We start from the raw sequence: 18,144 nt of genomic DNA, 5'->3' as shown, positions 1-18,144 counted from the left end.
CTGACCCTTGATATCATCCCTATAYCTTTTTAGAAAGTAAGTAGAAGAGATCATGAGAGGGAAAAAGAAAATTATGAAAGAGAAAGAGAGAGAGAGAGAACAAGCCATTTAGGTCAGTTTTATATTTATGAAGATATACTGTTTTAAGCATTTACAGATGGGATTTTTTTCTGCGGTGCCTTATAGAATTAGGTGCCTAGTTCCCATTGAATTTTATTGATGACTGAGAGTTTATCTCTCTTAGCCTCCTTAGAATAAACCAAACTACATTTTGGTCTGAAAAGGAGACTTCATAAATTACATGTTGCCAGTATGGCAAATTACACCTTTATGAGGCAATTCTGGCAGATTAGTTGATGTGCATCACCACAGCCTCACATTCAAGTGATTTGGACATGGCCCATAAGGAATAAGACATTCCCAGCAACAGAACACCAATTTTGCATTATTATAAACCAGGGGTTGACAGCAGAATACCGATTTTGCATTATTATAAACTAGGGACTGAAAGTTACTGCTGTCTGGCAAGTGTTCAGCAATCATTTGTTGGCAGCCTCAGCTGAAAAGCCAAGGACCGGGAGAGCAGGAAGCCTGAACATAGCTTTCTGAGAGGCAGTCTCTCAGGTCAGTATTGAGAAATACTTCAGTATCTGTGGAAGGGGCCAAGAGTTAAGCTTTCCACTCACACACTGAGAAAAACAAAGTTTGAGTTTTCAGAGCAGCCAAACTTCCATGTTCCGCATCCCACTCAACTCATCCTTTAAAATAATTATAAAGAAAATGGAAGACCTGTAAGGTGAGCCTGAAATGCTCACATGATAAGAGAACAGTCACAAGCAGGGACTGATTTTTCAATTTATTCCARTTTTGCTGTATAGCTGAAAAGGCTGAAGTGGCCAACAAAAATTCTACCTCTGTAATTTTCCACCGTGTCTGCAAAATGGCTCTTTAAATGCCATTTGACCTTGAATACAAAAATAATCTGTCCTTTATGAATCTGTCTTTTCATTGCCTGGCTTACAGCATCAAATTTACATCCTATCTTACTGTAGAGCTTCTTGTAATAATGAATTCACCCAAGTAGCAAGTATCTGTGGTCCAGAAATGCTTTCGTCTACTGTATAGGAAGAAGAGTGCAGATGCCTTTTGTCTGTCACATGCCATTTCACTCTGACCTATTGGGCACCAAGATCATTTATTAGATCTCACTCAGAATCCCCTCACTTCCACTCAAGGCCTATGTATTTTACAGGAATATAACAGTTAAGCTTTTGAAAACTGAAGACTCCAAGTTATCATTATGTAATAATGAATATTTCTCCTTTGTTATCCTGCATGTCTTTTGTCCATCCCCTCTTTCTACTATTTTTCTGTCTTACTGAACTCAGTGAGATTGCTCATGCGAGAAAAATTGTCCACCTAAATAAGAGGTGGCAAAGCCAAGGATTTAGACTGCATGGCTGTGGATTCAGGTATAGGACTGAGTCCTTCCTTTCACACTGCATAGTGCCCCATGCTAGTTCAGGGGATGGGTGGATGGAACAAGAGAGAGCAGGCTGTGGGGCAGGGGTGGCCTAATCGTGCAAGACTGCAAGGCAGGCAGTGAAACCAGACATGGCACATGGCTCAGCCTTGACTCCTGCTTAGCACATGGGAGCAGCAACCAGAGGAGAAGAAGGAAGAAACTAACAGGCGGACATAAAGCTCCCCTAAGCATTCCCACCCTCCCCATTTATAAATTCGCACCAGTATACGTGTTCTTCTGGGCAGAGGCAGTAGCTGTGTGTTTGAGAGTGCCTGGTACCTGCTGGGCCTGCTTCTGAACAATTCCCTTGGAATGAGCCCTGCGTCAATTGCAAGAAGTACTGGAAATGGAGGAAAATCCAAGAAAGAGCAGAGCAGCATGGATAAAATGACATCTTTTYACAGGCTAATTAGTGTATAGCGAAATTATGAGGCATTCAGTTAAAAGTGCCAGTACAAGAACTTTACTCCCCTGGCTCTTCCCACTGAATTCAACACACTGATTATACAGCATAGAATAAAGACGTCTGTCTGACAAAAACTAACTCAGAGATCTGCAGTGATCCTGATGTGAGCTTCTCATGAACTAGGCACATTATGGGGCTCTGGAAAAAAGCACAGCCCTTCTATGTCCCCACCAGCAGTAGTTCGAATTAAAATGCCTCAAGAAGACTCAGGGCCTCTGTAATTCTTTCATCCTTTTTTTGAGAGGGCTTCCAAGCACCTTGCAACACTCGCTGCCTCTCACTTCTGAATACTGGATGTGCAAAACTGATGGCAGGTGTCCTATGCCATGAGTGCAGCATCACTTCTATGAGTGATACTGCTGCGCAGAAGAAGACACTAGGCTTTTTCCCTGGAAGAACTGCTATTCTGAGACTTTTTTGTCAAGCAATGAAGGTGTGAAGAGCAATTGCCCTTGACATCTGTGAAGGGCCACCTGACTGCAGACTTGTAGATAAACCTCTGATTCCATGCCCTTCACCTCATGCTGGATCAGTTTTAGCAACAGTAGCAACAAGCTATGCTGTACTCTGCATATGCAGAATGGAGACAAATGTATTGGAGAAATTTCAAGTTATCGCAGGAGAGGCACCAACAAGCTCCTCTCTCTCATTTTGATTCACAGTCTCAGAAGCCAGTAAAGATACCAAGAAGATAAAGCCACATCCCTTTTGTGCCTTTGAACTGTCTTCTTGAAGGAATTATTTCATCTTAAGGAGGCCACAGGGAGAGTTTTCCCAGACACTATGGTCAATAACCATTTCAGCTGCCTGTCAACCATTAAGCTGCATGTCCCTGCCTGTAGAAGCTTCTAGTAGAGAGAAATGGACCTCCTTACCAGGACTGAAAGCATCCGCCTATGTCCTCCCTGTCCCCGTTTTGGCCCTTTTTCAAGCAGGAAGTTTATTTATCTTTTATCAAGGACATATTTTTAAGCAGATGTTTAGCTTCATCTCCTATGCCATGAAGTACTTCTGGATGTGCTTGAGTGCCGTGATGACCTGTCACCCTTATGGCTAAAATAAAGCTCAAAGGCATTTCTTAAAATGCTCTCACTGACTTGGAAGGTATCAGCTTCAGATCATTATAGATCAGTATTCCACTGAGTCATTTCACATGTTTTGAATGAAAAAGTTCTCAGCCTCACCCAGCACCTGGACACTTTCAGGTTAGTCTGTTTGTCTGCCGGGTAGGAATATGTCATGAAATAACGCTATCAAGCTCTAGTGAGGAAAAAAAGCCAAACATTTGAAATGCACACACAATCACTCTTTTAATTTTTTTTGTAAATTAAAAAGAAACAGCTGTCTAACACAGAAATGTGTTGGGTGTTTAATTAGTTTCATTAAATAGATTAATCGTCCCCTGGAAAGTGATGCAGGATGATGCTTCTGAATCAGGATGGTCTAAACATGGGACAAAGCGCCAAAGAAAACTATTCTGCTCTTGTAGCTCAGAATTTCCTCCAGGCACGTAAAAAATTCCTGCAGCACCAGCAGGATACTACTGAAGTTGTTCACCAGGCCAGTGCCAGTAAACGAGCCAAGCAGAGATGTCACAGATATGGTGTCATCCATAGGGTATCCCTACACAGAGCTGCCCCGCTTTAAATATCTGTAAGGACTTCACCTAAATGTCTGCAAAAGCCAATTTAAGATATGAAAGGATTCTGACATCATTAAAAATGTTTCAGACTTTGTAGCACATGTTAGCATATGCTGGGAGTAGCAAGAAGAGGAATTTGTAGTTACCAGCAGCCTGAAGTCTGCAGGTTCAAAAACCTGGCAATGCTCTCACCAGTGTCTTGCTCTTGTCCTCTGACTTGTCAGCAAGGCTTCTTCCTTGCCACTTCTTCAGCAAGACACAGAGCACAAGGTGGAAATAAGGATGGATTAGGCAGACCTACAAAAGCATTCTTAATCTTTGACCCAGAGAACAGCCAGTGCAATACTGAAAAAATATGTACACCTTTGGTGTTTCTCAGATTATCTAATTCCAGTCATTGTCAAGACAATAGATGTGTATCAGTTGCTGCTGGGCATCAGAGCTGATGCTGTAACCCCACAGCACGTGAACAGTTCCAGTGTTTTCTGGGGTCCCTGCTGAATCAGTGTGGTCACAGATCCCAGCATGACTACAGCTCAGCTGGCTCTGAGACCTGCCTAGGCAGAAAGCCACTAAGAATCAGTGCTCTTCCAAAACCATGAAGCTGAGGTTTCTTTGGGCTTTAGCTTTCTTCACTGCAAAGTACAGCTGGGAAAGCTGAGCTGTGAAACTGCAGGAACAACAACAATCAAGAAAAACAGCCAGGTAATAGATATTCCCTACAAATAAAAACATTTACAGGCCTGGGTCAAGAGAATAGCTTGGAAAAACTCTGGGGAGAAGGAGAAGGAAAAGAAGAAGGAGAAGGAGAAGCAGGAGTGCTTTAGTAATCAGGGTAGAACAATAAGTATATTAAATTATCATGTATTTATTTACTCTATTTGGCATATCAGTTCCTTGAATGGGGGACTGGGAACATGAAGGATATAGCAGCAGTGGCATCTGATTCAGGAGAATTCCTCAGAAGCTGCCCAAAGCACATATTTAACCAAACATCAGGGGACACAAAAGCATCCTGCAGATGAGGTGTAAAACTTAAAGTGCTGATTACTTTTGATCATTAAACACTCCCTGCATTTCCCAAGTATCTGGGGGTTAATTCCAGACTCCTGGCTGAAACAAGAATAAGTAATTGCATTCTGCTTAGCAAGTATTCTCTATCAACTTAAATTATTCACAGTATTTCTTCCTCACTTTCCACTTTTTGTCCTGGAGGTGTTTGCATTTCAGTGGTGTGGGCTGTAAAGCTCACTGATTACATGTATAAATTCCTAAGTATTTGCATGAAGGATTAGATACACCAGGTCCTGTAAAGTTGCATAATGTGACGTGGAAACATACCCCCAAAAGCTTCTAAATGAGGTGATAGTTTAAATTTTGGACAGGTGCTTTCAGTTTCCATTTCCTGTGTCTGAACTGTCTAAAAGAAAGCCCATGTTGACATCTACCACCGTTTGACTTACTTTCTTTTTGACCCCTACTTCTCTTTCCCACACTAGGTTTTCTGCCRTGGCATTACATCTGCCTGGTTCTGCTCGCTCACTCTGAGCAATTTAGCTTCAGTAGTTTAGCCACAGTGTTCTCACCAAGACCCAATTCCAGCTGATTTATAGCTATAGCTATAGGGCCAAATTCAGAAAGGCTGAGTTAGGTTGACAGCATTACTGGCAGCTCCCCACTTCCCAAGCTAATGACCTCTAGTCTGCTGCTGAAGCTGATGCTTTCTTCTGTTTCAGTCAAAATGAGATGGGTTACCTTAGTATAAAAACTGGTTGTTTGATAACCTTGCTCATTTTGACTGAATCAGATGAAGGCACATTCATTCAAACAATTCAGCCAGCAGATCAAGGGATAATCAYCCCTGGGAGAGGAGAGGGCTGGAAGTGATAACTTCTTGATCCAGCACAACTGGATAAGGACTTGGGCCATGCCTTCACTGATAATTTCAGTGACAAAATTCAAAATTTGAATTCTCAGAAATCTACCTATTCCTGGAAACTTCCACCTTATCTAAGTGCTTAAATAGTAGCTAAATGCACAAAGATCTATGCATAATTGTAGATAAGTTTTTTTGAATAACGATATTAAGAGAAATTGGAAGCAAAAGCATTATTATATACCTCTATATTTTCTATATAATTCAATTATTCAGTTCAATTTTTTGGATTTTCACATTGCATACATGCACACACACATTTACAGATAATTGTCTTAATGTTTTGCTTAATACTGGGGTTCTTTTCTCCTTCTGGAAAGCAAAATTCTTTAACATTCTTATTTCAGGATTTTGTTTTAAAAAATGGGGAGGGGTTAAATCAGAAGACAATTTTCCCCCCCAAATTTCTGACAAGGTATAACTAGCTTTTTCCAACACAGTTCCACTAGAGAGGTGGAATACTAGCCCTATGGTACCATTTGTATTACTTATAAAAAAAACTGCAGGTACTTCTAGAAATCACAGGGAAGCATTAATGGCCTCAGCCATGGCCAAATTTTGTCACCAATCAGTGTCATTTTGCACTAGCAGGAAGTGGTGAGTTTAACATTAAAGTCTCTTCTATTTTTGAAAAACAGTTTTTTCCCTCTATCCCTTTTTAAAAAATAGATATAAAGTTGTGCCTTCCCACCCTGTGACAGACTGTCATTCCAGACCCACAAGTCTACAGTAGATTTTTCCTGCATCTGATTCGCTCCCATAAAATCTATCCTGGGAGGATCTTGCACACATCTCTGAAGTTTCTGTGCTAGGAAATGGTATCTGCTGAAGAACTAGCAGAGGCAGAGAGATGTCCCTTTGACTACCCTTGAACACAGAGGCTAGGTCCAAAGACCTGAAATCTAGATTTGACTGGGAGATCTAAACTTAGAAAGAACACCTATTGCAATGGAGACCCACAGCTACCTGCATAAATAATACACAACACCATAATGGGCACTTAGGTGAGGGGAGGAATAGTTTCAAGACCTGCAATTTAATCAAAACCAATTCCTACTCCTGTTTCCCAGCTAGCCAAAAGAGGGGGCTAGTTCATTCTTTTTGTTTTCAAAAATGTGTATCTATTTCCTGACCATATTCCTTGGGTTCTTGCGATATTCCTGCTGGAAAATGAGGTGAATCTTCTCCTGAGTCACCTTTATTACTAGCAGATTGACTCACAGTGAGACTCCTTGCTTTCCATTTTGTTGGCAATGGTTCCATCTGCATGACTGTACTTCATATAAAAAGGCCTTCACCTATCCACAGTACTTTGCAACATTGCTGGACCATTTCATGGCATCAATTTATCTTTGGTGAGAAAAGAAGATCTGTTGGACACTGTGTTTTCCACAGTATAAGTCAAGATTACACTGTTCTTTTCTTATAGCCCAGCAGTGAATCAAGAAAGGAAAAGTTGCTACCCAAGTTTCAACAGTGTCTTTGACTTATTGCTGTGATTATACTAATTGCTCATCTTCCTAGTGGGAGGTTGCAGGAAGCTGTTTTGAAGTAATCAAGCTGAGATGCGGACTTCTATTTATAAGAGGCCTAGAAATCTTACTCTCCCAAAAAGGGTATCTAATTGAATCTCTAGAAAACAGGAAATATGATTTCTTTTTCCTCCGTCAGATATCTCACACAATAGTTTATGATTCAGTTCTTTCTCATTGTGAATGTCTGTGAACTTAAAATGATGCTGCCTCAGAGCTCTGCAGACAACACTTGTTCTAGTATTTGTTCATAGATTTTGGATGCACAGCAAAACCTTTACAGCTCTATATTAACTCCAGGATCGTCTCATACAGAGTTATATAGAGCCATATGAACATGCTTATTACCCAACTCCTTAAATTCTAAAATAGTAATGTTTCATATTTATATCAAGAGTTTCAGCCCAAAGCAGTCTATTGTTGTGATAAATACATACAGTACCAGTGAAAGAAAGTAAATCCCAGCTGCTAYACAATTATAGCCCCAAGGAAACACTGCACCTAATGGGGAGGGRTAATTTAGATCAAGAACACTTTGATCTGTGCTGGTCACAGTAAGGTCCACTGAACATTTTTGCTCCATATGGGCCTTTAATAGTGAAAAAAGGCTGAAAGTCAATGTATCTATCTCAGACAAATGAAGCTGCATTAACAGGGTTTGAACCAGCACTTCAAAATGATCTATTGAGAGTCTTTGTGTAGTAAAGTCCAGGTAACCTTCTTCAGATCAACAAGATCATTCTGCTCAGATGAGGTTAAATTTCATCACAGATCACCACCAGGATTTTGTTGTTCTGTTTTTTGTTTTTCTAGTTGATGACTATAGTTTCTTGGTAAAACTGGACACGTATTTTTAATAAGTTGTTCCAGGAAAGCCAAAATGACTTCATAGCAAAGACTGTGTTTTGCCCAACACTTTCAACCAAAGAAAAAGAAAATGGAAATTCTTGGTGAACTGTTCTGACATTTCTGAAACACTTCATTTACAGACACATGCAACAAACACAAAAGAAATAAAGGGCTAAATCCACACTGATACCAAAGGAAGCAGCAGAAGTGACATTTTTTCAAACTAGGCTAGATACTAGGGATTTTATGGAGGCTGAATAAAACTAAGGTTAAAATCCCTCCTCAGCACAAGGGGATTTGAACGCATGTATTTCATCTCCCAAGGAAATGTCCTAACTACTGACTGTTCTATAAGGCATCCTGGGGTGGACGAGAGGTATGGAAGATAGGATGTGTCTTCAGGCTATTTTGTCCTTGATTATGAATATGAATATGGATTTGTAGGAATGGCCTTAAATATGAATTAAGCTAACAACTGGCTTGGGTACTTTTTGATTTTTATTTTTCTTTATTTTTATTTTCATCCTTTTAATTCTGCCTAAGAGCGTTCTTCCCTGGAAGTTTGTATTTCTGGATGCAGTCCCAGCTCAATAAATAAGTCTCCCAAAGAGAGTACAACCATGTAAACAGGACTAGTGGAAGAAACATCCCAGACTAGCATGCAAGTCAAGGCACTTTCTTGGTAGATGAGATACATTTTCAAATCACCTTTGGCAAAAGGATCTGAACTTGGGTCCCCTATACTGTATATGAGTGCCCTACAGCTGAACTTTTCAGGGAGAAGGGTTGATGGCTGTATAAGAACCTATTTTTAGATAGCTCACATCCACAGATCCTGGATGCTGAGACACAAGAAAAGAGGATTTTAGAGAGAAGAACTGAGCATGGGAAACTGGAAGGATTAGGGAGTACCATTTGATTGTTTTACTAGACAGACGTATGGGAGTCAGAGGCCAGGGAGAAAAGATCTCTTTTGAAATGGGATTTGAAGACAGCCAGGAGGTCACCAAAGCAAGCAGCAGGGTATCTGTTACAGAAGCTGAGATTCACAGGAGAAGGACTAAGAGAAAAAGGGCCAAAATTAGAAGTCCTCACCTCCCTCTGTACATCATCACAAATCAATACAAACCAAGTAATTCACAGGAAGTGGCACTCTCATGAGTTTGTTTGCAAGCCCTGATAGATCTATTGGCAGGCATGCCTATTGTTCCTATCCTTGACGTGACATACACAGTGCAGGTATCATGATGTATATAAGCCATGAAAAACTCCAGTGTGTTTCATTACCGTGAGAAATGCAGGGGCTGGCTGCTTTTGACAGTCAGTGATGCTATTAGCTAGCCATTTGCATTGGTAGCTGAAGAAAATTCAGTCAACATATTTTAACCTTCAGAGCAATTCAAGCACATTCTGATCTTACCAAAGCAGCTGATACCAACTGAAGTACAAGCTCTGCGTCAGCCAAACAACAGCTGGGGGAGGGGAGCTTGCCTTGCCTTCCTCCTCCATGTCAACCCAGCCTGTAGATCAAGCTCGTCATCCCTTTCAAGGCAAAAGGCATTGACATCTTTCTTCCTCAAATAACACAGAAAGAGGGGAGATTTCCACCGCACTGAAGTTTTAGAGAGCAGTGAAAATACACAAAAGCACTCCGTGGCCTTGAGAGAGCACAGGGAGGACAGCCCAAACCTACCTGATGCTGGGGCTCCAGCATAGACCCTGGGTTATAAACTGAATTAAGCCCCGATCCAAGACAAATTGTGAACTCTGCTGACTTAACTTCAGTTCCTTTCTGCAGTCTCTCATTACGAGTTGTAAAGGCACTTTCTGCTTTTTGTTCTCCATAATGGTCTCCAATTTCAGTTCTGCACTATGATGCAAGTAGCATGGTTGGGAGGAAAAGGGGGTTAAAGTGGCCAACCCCTTGAGTTCAGTCTGGGTCTCACACATGTAGGAGTGCAGGAATTCCACAGCTTCACATTTGGAAATGGGCCCGGGCTAGAAAGTAAAAATAGAAAAGTGTGTATGGGATTCTAAGAAGCTCAGCTGCAAGGAAGGGGGAAAAAAATATTTCCTTTAGACCTTGATTCAAGCTTTTTGGAAGTTTCAAGGACAAAGATGAAGTGGCTCCGGGGTTCCATTTCATTTTAGAACTCATCATTCATTATTCTGCACAGCAGAAAAATATTCCTAGCAAAATGAATTTTTTTTTTCAGCTCATCTTATAGTTTGCTTTAAAAAGTACTTAGGCAAAATATCCATTTATGATTTCCATGATTATTTTATAGCAGGACCACTTTTTAACCATTATTCTTTAGCACTAGAAAAGGAGAAAAGATCTGGCAAATGGAGAGAATTAATAGTAGATAACACTGTTCCTTTAAGCTCCATCTGTAGTAGAGAGCAGCTGTATCATTTCCCTCAGGGAATATTGTTCTTCTGCTTCCCTCCTCAAATGTCCCCAGAATGGGCAAAGCAGGTTCACATGGGTAAGTGTATCAAAGAGAAGCAAGTTTGGACTGGAATGCCCAAATTTTCTGAACCTGTAAACCTCATGCAAATTTCCCATATACTCCAGAGCACAAGTTACATTTCATCCATTTTGAGAAGCTGAGTACAGAAGAAACTAAGAAATAGGTAACATGGGATTAAAACAGCTGTCCCTGAGGATCTGTTGGGAAATGGGCTGCACTGGACTCAGCCAGCAATACCTGGCTGTATACATAGCTCTGTGTGTGTGTCTGTGTGTGTGTGTGTGTGCGTGTGTGTTTGTACAGCTATAGCTATACACAAAGAAGGCAGCTGCACATGGAAACGCAAAGGCCAGGGCACCACTGTCTATTTTTCCTGTGCAAAAATAGACTGGCTGCTACCACCACTGCTAAAGGAAGGGTCTGGGAATATGAGGAAGTGGTAACATGTCCCAGAAGCAGAAGGAACTGCTCCTTCCCTTCGCCTTTCCCCAACAACCATGCCCCTGCACACCATCCTGGATGGCATCACTGAATTTTGCCTACCAAAACAAGCCTTGAGATAGCACCGCAGCAAGGCGCCAGTGGCCCCCCGCAATGTTAACCTCCACAGACTGGGTTGGTTTGCCCCTTCCTTTGCTCTCTGGGGACTCGCATTGCCCTAGGGCCCCCTGCTAGCCCTGCTTGTCCCATGGCACAGGACCAGCTGCTGGAGAGCTACCTCTGCCAGGGCTCCCTCCTGGCAGTGGCAAGGTGTATAGCATCAACGGGCAGCTGAGTAAAAGTTGGGCACTTCCTAGGACTTACTACAACCCTACTAGGCCTAATATAATGAGGTCATCCTCTTGCGTCTTTTTTTTCTCACTGTATTTTTACATCAACACCCAAAAGGGGAGGAGACATGACTGCTGGCCCCCTGAGGGAGGATGCCTGTGTGTATAAACACACACGTTTTCAATTTTAAAATTACCAGCACTGTCAATCTCACTGGTGTCCGTTTTGATCCAAGACTGCATTTCATTCCCACTTCACCACAACTGTTTTCTCCTTTTTTTTGAGGGGGGTAACAGTAATAAAATAATCCTATATGAAATAAGAACAACCAAAAGTGGCATGAAACAGCAGAAAAATAAGAGTAGCTTTCAGCAGCTCGACTTGCAGAATCTGAGCAGGCTACAGCTTAAATGAATAAATAAAAAGACTAGTAATTTTATTGAATTATATTATTCAGTTTCAATTGTGTCCACCAACATAAACAGCCCAGTGATTGATGTGTTATTGTGAATTTGTAGATTGTGTCTGTAATGAATGTGTTCAGGAATGACCCTTTGAGAGTAAATCAATACTGGAAAGAGACCTCTGCTGATCTGGAATTCTGATTATTCTAAATCAGTTTTTAAACGCCCAGAATTTCTATGAACAACAAAAATCACTACAAAATGCAGAGAACAATGACAGTTTTCATAGTATAGGTCCTCTCAGCATCCTTGAATGCTCTTACATAGTTACTTCAAGCCTTTCAGACTGCAGAGATGACAGGCAGATAGGGGAAGGAGTCAGCCAGTGTTCTCCAGAACAGTCGTTTCCAGCTTGTGATCACCACAAACCCACAGGCTAAACAGCCTATGAAGAGTATGAAAAACAAGCTTGCTGGCAATACACTTGTTTTTGGAAAAGAGTCCACAGAAAAAAAAGTTGAAAACTACTGTTTTAGAGCAGAGCAGGTTAAACTTTGCGAAGTTCGTCTTTTGGCATTAGATGAGCAGAAGGTTGAAGCAATGTGGTCCTTTCTCCTCACTTCAAGAATAGGCCATGTAGAAAAATCCACTGATTTGTGGATATGGCTGGATGGTAAACTTCTTTGCTCTACATTGTACTCTGACAATTTCTCCGTTTCAGGTACTGCTGAGGGTTGGGCTGCAAAGGTAATGCAGGTGATGGAGGTATCTGAATACATGAATCACCATGTCTGTGTCCCAGGGCATGAGCATGTCAATAAGGTCATACTCCTTTGCTGCCACATTGCTTATCAAATTCAAATAGAAACACAGAGTTAGAATTCCTCCAAGTTACTGAAGTAATTGTTAGCAATGTAGCCAAAGATTTCTAATCAGTCTGTTTTTTATTTTAATAATATAAAATTCTCAGGCTGGCACTAATTCACTCACTTCATTCATCACTGCTACAAACAAAAAGAAGAGATTTAAATTTGCACCAGAACTTTGCGTCACTAAGTCCCACCATTACTGAGTTCCAGTTTGTTTTTGCCAATTTCAAGGCTCTTTTTCTGTTTGTTATGAAATCAACATTCCTCTGCTGGGAGTTTTATTGGGGTGGGGGAAAACTGTGCTGATGAGGAATTTTAGTGTTTTGGGGGGGAAAAAAAGAACAAATGACTTCAGCCTGGGAAGTAAATATACATACTGTAAGGACAAACTACTCAGATAAGGGCAGGTGGCAACCAAAGTCATAAGTATTATTGCAAAAGAGCTGCTAAAGTGGGATAATATTTATGCACTGCAAACAGATTTGTGCTACTGAGCAAATCTGACTCCTCTAGGGTCTAAAACTCACAAATATGTGCCTTTGCAGGCAACACAGYGGGCAAACAAACAGTTTAGTGTCAAATAAAATGAAATATAAAACAATATGAGCAGTGCTCCGATGGGAAAGAGAGAAGTGGATATTCTATATTATCACTTCTAAGGCCTCTTGTTTGAGAAAGGATGACTGGGAAGGATATTTACTACTATTTGTTACAACTTCACTGCACTTGATGGTGGAAAGTGAGGACACCAAACATAAAGAAGCTGGTAGGAGGAGAGCTTACAGTCACACTCATGTCCTCCTCTGACTGCTAGTCATCAGCACCCATTTCCAAAACCATATCACTATCCTGTCTCCAGTACCAAACCTACATTAATGACAGTCTAACTGTGATAGAAGGCGTTGGCGTTCTCTCTAAAATGATGTGGCAGTTCTCAATAGCAATGAATTCAAGTGTGCATCAAAAAGGAGGGACAGCTGAAGAAGTGGTTCAGCCAATCTTGCATTTCCTTCTGGGGAGAACATAGTATTTAGACACATAGAACCACCTACATGTCTCATAACATACACTAAAAACTGCATGCATCTGGCTGTTCATTATTTATTGAGCTCCAGTGGTACATACAGCCAATTGTATGGGAATCTTCCAGTGCAATTATTTAGGTCACTTCAAATTATAGTGTCTCATTTTTCCACCCAACTATTCACACAGAGATTTTGGCTCCTTGTACAGGCTTCAGCTCTTATATACTGGGGGAAATTTTACCAGTAGGATGTATGTGAAGTTCACCTTTAATATCTGCAGCTAAGTGCCCAATTCCTGCCCCATGAACGTACAGACTTCCCAGATCTTTTTTTTTTTTTTTTAGTTTGTAGGGCCAAATTGTTCTGCTTCAACATAGTTCAGAGCCTCCTTTGCCTCTACTGGTCTTATTCCCAAACTCACTGGGAGGTGAAGAGGAAGAACAAATAGGAAAAATGAATTCCTGATGTAAGCAGATGAAACCTTATAACCTCATTTTTCCTCTGCCCCAATTTTAGGACTTGCCAGCTGAGTAGCAGCTGTTTACACCAATTATGAATTTGGCCTAAGATATAGAAATAAAGCAGTGGATTATATTCCATGGAGAGTACATTAAAAATAAACAATGCATGTGTGTGTGTGGCAGAATTGAGTCTTGAGTCCTTAATTATAGGAAACAGGAAATACTTTGGTTGCCCTCCTTCCCAAGATCAAAATTAGTTAATAATTACACCGCTTCTTAAAGGTCCCTTCTCCTTTTGGCTTTCTGCCACTGGGGGGTGGGGGAGTGGGAAGGGGAGAGGATGGGGGGAGGAAACCAGGGATCACCATAACAATATACAGGTGGAAAAAGAGGCATTACATGCTCTAAGATAAGAGCAAGGAAAGCCATGCATGATAAAATCAGCTAGTCCTTCCCTTGTGTAGCACAGTAGGTCATTCAGCAGCATTCAGGAGAATTCTTTTGCTTCGCTATTTTTTTAACAGGCTCTATTTAGGAAGCTGCAGAGCATTATCAAAAGGCATTCAGGAGTGGGGGTGGGGGGCAGTGTTAGGAAAGATTTCAACAATTTTTAAACCTTCTGGCAATTTTCTGCACAGAGATCCAGCTGGAAGTGGAGATGAGGGAACAGAAGTTATTCTTACATAAGATTAACCTGGCATTCTTCTCTGCTTTAAGGCATTGTCTCTCTTTGTTTGCATTTCTTTCTTTAAACTAAACAAATTTAAAATTAACAACTCTTCAGAAAATCTGAGCCAAATTCTCCAAAATGTTCCATGAGACTCAGTGGCAGCATTTGGTCTGTTGCAAGCAGTAAGAACCGGCTCAAACCCAGTAAGACTCTTTTCATTAACATTTTTTATACCAGTATAATGACACACTTTGTATAATAACCTAGGTAAAGAGTGAGAAGAGTGAGAATCCAAGCCTGCAGCTTCACATCTTGTCAGTATCAGGCAAAAAAAGGCTGCAAATGAAGATGTAAAATCAGGTTCATGTTTAAAACATCTAAACTAATTTTGCTTTAGGAAAGAAGCAACACATTAAGAACAATGTGTGAATATCCACTGACAGTCCTGAGTGCAGAATACTGTTTCAATAGTGCAGTTTGCTCATATACATAAAATAAGTAGGATTCAGTTGGTTAATAATTTATCTAGTGACTTCTTAATCTTGAACCAAAAATATCCTTGAATGTTTCCAGAGAAACTGATATCAGGCATCCACAGCAACTGCAAAATCTGCCCTTTTCTGCTTTATACTGGCTGACAGTTCATCATAGTCTTGGCTCTGCAAAGAGGTACATACGTGATTAATTTAATGCGCAGCAAGTAGTGACATTAACATCATGTGCCTAAGTCTTCCCAAACTTGAGGGCCTAGGTTCACTTACATTTGCCTAATGTCCTCTCAGCATAGACGTCTGTCTATGGGTTGGGTTTTGAGTAAATCTTATTTCAGAGAATGAAGGAGAGCAAAAAGGATTTGTCTCCATAACGGAATATCTCTGTCAGTATTACAAAGCAGGAGTTGTCTGTACGGCCTGGCAGAACCAGTTCTCTTGCTTCGCATCAGCAGGGCACTGCACAGCTGCAGTGGGTCCACCAGCCGCTGTCTAATTGTGAGCCCTCAGTATCCAGTGGTGTGGTCAAGAGGGCTGGAATCACGACTGAATAAACGTTTTCCGAACAATTGAAATGGATATACGGTTACTTTTGCCACACTGGCAAAAGAAACCTCTGTGTTTCAACCTTTTGGCTTCTCTTGGAGAGTCCTGGCCTTGTTTTCCTGAAATCCCTCTGAGAAAGGCCCGAGGGCTGAGGCAGTGAGCGTTCAACTGCTGCCTCTGCTCGAGCAGATACCGTTAACCCTTTGGCTGCTAATTCGCCTCCACTGAAATATGGGTGGCTGCACTCAGACTACACAGCATTTATCTGCTACCCCCAAGTCCTTGAAAGTTCAAGATTCAACAGCAGCCAAGCACTTAAGCAAGCACTTACTGCAGTTTGGTGGTCAAATGGATAAGAGCGATTACCTCCAAGGGCTTCCTGAGCATTTTCAGCACTGCTGCTGACTCACTGGCTATCAACAAGCAGCTCCCTCCAACTTTTTTGCATTATGTGCAATAATACTGCCTTTGCATTGAATCTGTGAGGTTTAATTAACTCATTAGCATAAAAGGCTTTGCATCTCCTGGATAAAAGGCAGCAGTGTGAGGATAAACACCTAGTGTTATACTGAATTTTAAACTATAACCTGATTGGCAGATTTTGGAGCAAAGTTACACTGAACACACATATCCATCAGCAGGAAGCATTGATACTTCCTCTCTCCAGCCAGACAAGAACAGTGAAAATTTCATGTATCAATCTTGCAAAGAGTGTGCTCTCTTGTTAAAACAAAACAARATGAAATATACTCACACAGCCTGGTAAAGCTTTCCTTAATCCACATGCTTACAAATACAGTGGGCATAGGTATTTGGAAGTTAAATAGATTTGTAACACAATGTTGTAAGAAATAATATTACTTTTGGTATTAAGTGGTAATTTCAGCATGCTGAGGAGAGGCTTTTAATGAGTTTACTGTTGGCTGCCATGGAGAAGATGATAAAACTGGGATGCAGGATCATTAAATGCTTGGAGTTATTATTCCTTTTAATATCACAGTACCTATAAAAGTAAACTCAGTCTCTACTACAAAGGATCTTACACCTGAGTCTTGTTTTTTTCCCAAGGTTTGTTTGTTGATTTTGTTTTTCTAATTTTGAGAATATCCAGCTAGATCCCTGCTTCCTCCAATTCCATAAAGAGCTTTGAAATATATATTTAGGGATGAGAAGATAGTGTGGACACTAAAGGCACAGAATAGCCACACACTGCACTATATTATCTTCTGCTGCAAACCACCAGGAAAGTAATTACCAGACTAGAAATCCAGCTCAGTGCCCACAGTTACTGCATGGTTATCAGGTTCATCTAACACAATTATCACAGAGAAAAAAATCACTTATGGTAAAAGAAATAGATTGCCAGTGTACTCTGAAACATGCGCTCTTCTATTCCCATTACTCTAGAAGAACTTCTAATTATTAAACATTAGCATTCGACAAGCCATACAAAGCAGAATGATGCCTGAATTTTTGTTTTATAAGTCGTCACACATTCTCTTAGTAATTTTTTTTATGCAAGAACTTCCTTAAAATGTGATCATTAATAACATGCTATTTTGATTACTCAAATGAGTCTCAGGTTTCCACTATAAACACACTTTTATAGTGCTTGTGATTACTGCTGGAATAGTAGGATTTGAGTGTTAATCCCCTGCTTATCCATGAACAGATAACAGTCAGGATTCAACCCCTGGCAAGCTGTCTTTCAGCCTGATCTGCTTTGAACCATGATGGCTAACTCAAGCACAATTCACTTGCACACAGATGACAGGGACTCCCTGGCACACCATCTCTAAAGTCTGGCACTGGTTTAAAATTCTTCCAGACAAATTCTTTGGTCTTCTGTACAACCRTTTCCACAGCCCAGCAGTTAAAAAAGAAGAGGATTTGACTGAAATTAAACTCATTGCAAGTGGTCTAGAGTGAGGCTTGGGCCATGGAACAGAGCTGCATGCAGGACACTGTGATCCCGAGATGCAGAAGCCAATGTTCACGTCCTAAAGATCTTTAGACTACGATGCTTACAGCATTACTGCCACAGCTCGGCACAGTGTTTTACAATGAAACAAAATTCCTTACCTCTTAAATATTTTAGTCTAACATATTAAGAACACAAGAAATTTAAACTATCTTAGGTGGGCAAGCCAAAAAAGGGTAAGAGAAAAACATCAGAAAAACAAGACTCTGTGTTTCAACCTTTTGGCTTCTCTTGGAGAGTCCTGACCTTGGAATATTGTAGGTTCTCTGAGAGACAAAAAACTGTCTAGGTTCTATCTAGTGTGCAATATATTGATTACTTAGGGTTTTTAAGCAAATAATGCAGCATTCCCATTTATTATTTGGCCATTTTTGCTGCACTGAGTGCAAGTCTCAAATTATGAAAATTTTTTGTTTTTTTCCTTTCAAGAATTGTGTGGTTATATGAGGGTTTGTTGTTGGTTTTAATCAGTTTTAATCAGTTTTTAGTCCTCATGGCTACA

This window comes from Apteryx rowi, unplaced genomic scaffold (assembly GCF_003343035.1).
Source record: "Apteryx rowi isolate R43461 unplaced genomic scaffold, aptRow1 scaffold_303, whole genome shotgun sequence".
In the NCBI taxonomy this organism is placed as follows: domain Eukaryota; kingdom Metazoa; phylum Chordata; class Aves; order Apterygiformes; family Apterygidae; genus Apteryx; species Apteryx rowi.
This window is presented reverse-complemented; position numbering follows the sequence as displayed.